Source organism: Propithecus coquereli, unplaced genomic scaffold (assembly GCF_000956105.1).
Source record: "Propithecus coquereli isolate 6110/MARCELLA unplaced genomic scaffold, Pcoq_1.0 Scaffold362, whole genome shotgun sequence".
NCBI lineage: Eukaryota > Metazoa > Chordata > Mammalia > Primates > Indriidae > Propithecus > Propithecus coquereli.
Window position 1 is genome coordinate 743,604 of NW_012149308.1, and position 4,424 is coordinate 748,027.

A 4,424-nucleotide genomic window follows, 5' to 3' on the forward strand; every position below is an offset into this window, starting at 1 on the left:
AGAAATAAAGACAACTTATTGAAGTGAAGGAAAACAGTATCAGACTTAGAAAAGGCTGTCTGTATTGATGGAATAAGTGTATTAATTGGAGCAGGTAATGATGAGCCCTCACAATGTAAACCATATTCTTTCCTAAAAGCTCACAGCAGTTCATGTACTACTTTCCATCCCATTCCCCAGCAGATGGTAATTGATTCGGGAACAGAACATTTCACTGAAACAAGTCACTGGAGGTTCAGAGACTCTGCCGAAGTGGTTAAAAGCCCAGGATCTAGAGTTAGATTGCCTGAGTGGAGTCTTGGCTCCATCCCCGAGATCTCATGTGACTTAAGGCAAGGTACTGCTCTATGCCTCAGTTTCCTTATCTTTAAATGGAGCTAATCACAGTACCTACCTCATAGGATTGTTGTGAGGATTTGATGAGGTGATAACCTGCAAAAGCACTTGATAGAGTCTTAACAAATATTAGCTATTATAACATTATTGCTATTATTTGTGCCCCAGTTGGCAGCTCCAGGAAGTTGGGAAGGAATGTCACTGCATCTTGAATGCCAGTTATAGAGAGCTCACTGGGTGGCCACCAGAGCACTTTAGATGCATATATCCTGTTTGATTTTCATATCAGCCCTGTAAAGTGGTTGGGGTTAAGAATAGCCCAGGTTGGAGCTACTCTTGGGATCACAGGGGAAGCAACAGCCTTTGTAAGCTGTTTGTCAGCGGGTCTCAGCAATCAAGCTCCAAGTGAACAAAAAGATGGGCTTCTGTCAGCATCTGTTCAAAGGTTCACTTTATGGGTGCAAACTTCTGGGCTCTGAGAATGGATTCATAGCAGTACTTCTATTTTGAAATACCTTTGCTTTGTCCAAGTAACCTCCTCCCACACTGAGTACCAGAATCAGCTCAGATTTTTTCCTTAATACTGGCAATGCTTTAATGCTACTTCTTTGTTTATAACATTAATTATTTAAAAATCTGCAAAATGTTGTGTATATTTTACCACAATTAAAAAAAATCTCCAAGTGTTAGACCACACTCTAGCATTTCTAAAAATAAAAGTAAACATGTTAAAATAAGAGTGAGTTTTTGCTACATTATATATATTTTTTAATTGAAAGTTTCCCCCACAAAAGAAATGACACTGCAAACATAGTTCATGTGTTTAACTACAAGGTTCTGTTAGGCTTCCAATTTCCCTCCTCAATAGAATTTTTATTATACATTGTCACAAACTGAAGTAAATAATTAGGATGCTGTTGTAAGCAAATTACCTACAGATAAATGTTTTATGGATCTCCCTATCTCAGTTTATTAAATTCTGAGGTATTGAGCAATTTCCAGCGTGAAATCCCAGCTGGCTTCTTTGCAGAAATTGACAAGTTGGTCATAAAATTCATATGGAAATTCAAGGAACCCAGAATAGCCAAATCAATCTTGAAGAAGAACAAAGTTGGAGGACTCATACATCCCAATTTCAAAACTTCCTATAAAGCTATAGTAATGAAAACAATGAGGTAATAGAATTGTGAGTCCAGGAATAAATCCTCACATTTATGGTCAATTGATTTTGACAAGGGTGCCAAGACCATTCAATGGGGAAAGAATAATCTCTTCAACAAATGGTAGTGGGAGAGCTGGATATCCCACTTGCAAAAGAATGAAGTTGGACCCCTATCTCACACCATATATCAAAATCAACTCAAAATGGATCGAAGATCTAAATGTAAGAGGTAGACCTATAAAACTCCTAAGAGAAAACATAGGGGTAAATCTTCATGACCTTAGATTTGGCAGTGGTTTCTCAGATATGACACCAAAAGCACAAGCAACTAAAGAGAAAAATAAATTGGACTTCATCAAAATTTTTTAAATTTTGTGCTTCAAAGGACTCAAAGAGTTGGGAAAAAAAAGCCCACAGAATGGGAGGAAATATATGCAAATCACATCTGATAACAGAATTATTAATATATCTGGGATACACAAAGAACTCTTGCAACTCAATCAGTTGTAAGCTGGTTTTAAAATGGGCAAAGGATCTGAATAGACATTTCTCCAAAGAAGATATACAAATGGCCACTGAACACATGAAAAGATGCTCAACATCAGTAATCATTAGGGAAGTGCAAATCAAAACTATAATGAGATACCACTTCACACATACTAGGATGGCTATAATCAAAGACAATACAAGTGCTGCCAAGGATGTGGAGAAATTGTAACCCTCATACAATGCTGGTGGGAATGTAAAATGGTGCAGCCACTTGGGAAAGTAGTTCCTCAAAAGGTTAAACATAGAGTTATCATGTGACCCGGCAATTCCGCTCCTAGGTGTGTACCCAAGATAAATGAAAACACACATTCACACAAAAACTTACACACAAATGTTCATAGCAGCATTATTCATAATAGCCAAAAAGTGGAAACAACTCAGATGTCCAATAATGGATGAATGGATAAATAACAATGTGGTATATCCACACAATGGAATGGTACTCAGCAGTAAAAATGAAGATGGAAGTACTGATGTACTACAACATGGATGAACTTTAAAAACACTGTGCTAAGCGAAAGAAGCCAGTCGCAAAATACTGCATATATATGATTTCATTTATATGAAATATACAGAAGGAGCAAATCTATAGAGACAATAGATTAAGTGGTTGCCTAGGGGTGGGCGGCTGGGTTGGGTGCCGGGTTTCTCTTTCAGGTGATAAAAATGTTCTAAAATTGTGATAATAGTTTCGCAACTCTGAATATGCCAAAATTCATTGAATTGTACACTTTAAATGGGTGAAAATTGTATGATATGAACTTTATCTCAATAAAGCTGTTACAAGACAAAAATTTTCCAACATGAACAATTATTTGGAGAACCTTTATCCCCGCTTCACACTGTTTCATTCTTTCCTTTCTTCCTGAACCACACTCTTACTCGCCTCCTGTGTGCTGTGCCAGCTGTGGAAGTCCTTAACTCTGAGGCTGTTGCCATTTTGTCTAACAGTCCGTGTTGTGATACGAGTTAATTCAACTTTCCAAATAAAGGGCTCCATTCAGGCATTCTGTCCAAAATAGATCTATCCACACATCCTAAGAACAGGGATAGGTCCCTCGCCACACCCCAAAGTGATATGTTTATATTTGAGAGAGAAGATTGGGCAGGGAAAAGCATTTTTCCAGGCTTAAGCATACAGCATGGGCGTTAGAAAGATGCAGGGTTGAATATAGTTACCAGACCCTGAAAACACCAGGGAGGAGATTGGGGCTCTTAGGAGGCCGCCTGTTCACAGAGAAGGTGAGCATGACGTCCTGGATCCTCTTGGTGTGAGTCTGTTCATTTGCCTCGGCATTTGAAAACAGAAAGGAACTCAGAGAAATGAGCTGCTAGCAAAGGCTACGCTGTGTCCAGGGCCGAGACAGTCTTTAGATGCCCCAGCGTCTTTGGAGTGTCCTCATCCTCTGATCCCACCTCCTCTCAGCTCCTGCTTTCCGTATACCTCTCTTGCCCCCACCCCCATGGCAACAGCCTCTCCCAGGGAAGGGCCTGAAAACTCGGGCTGAGCTATAAATGACAAATGAGACTTAAACTGCCACCCTCCCAAGCTCCCTGCTTAGCCTCCTTCAGGAACGGAAGGCTGGGCCAGGCCCATTCCTTCCCAAAGAGGTTTCCAGCATCAGGAGCAGATATGTTTGTGTGTTGGAGGGCACAAGGCCTCCTGGGAAAAGCCACATGGTCCTTTCATGGCGTGAGTCCTGACCACTTCCTGCAAAGCATGTAGTCAGCTAATGGGCCTCCTCCAAGTAGCCAGTGGGAGCTCCTGGGCCAGCTGTTCTCAAAATAAGTTTATTGAAAAGTGGTAGCCCTAGATAAAGGGAGATTCTGGTGTGTTCTGGTCATTTGGGGTTCCAACATATGGGGAAACTTTGCTGCTTATACATGTAGCCTGTCCAGTGTACTCACCCAAATGGTAACCACAGACTTGGGGGATTTGCCCGAATGGGTTGCAGAATGGAGCTGTAAGGAGAGCTCTGGACCCTCCCCAATCCCTGCGTTCACGGGGGTGAAAACTCAGAGGAGGGAGCCTCTCCTACCTTGGGCATTTGGGTGTTTGTCATGTACAGGCTGTCAAGAGACCAAGACTATGGTGTGACATACCACATTCATCCCTGCCACCCAGTCACCCTTGAAACCTTCAGCTGCCTACATGGTGCTCCAGAGTCCTCTTTGGCCATGATTTAATGAAAACTTGGAGAAACTGCAAGCCTGCTCCCCTTCCACATTCAAAGCCAGGCTTTATGAAACCATGTGTTCCTGGCTTGAATGTGGTAAAGCAAAAGAATTTTCAAATTATCAAGGCTGCTTTGTGTTCCCCTGGGAGTGCACCTTTCACAGTGTCACCGAGACCAAAAAACGCAATGTGAGCAGCAAA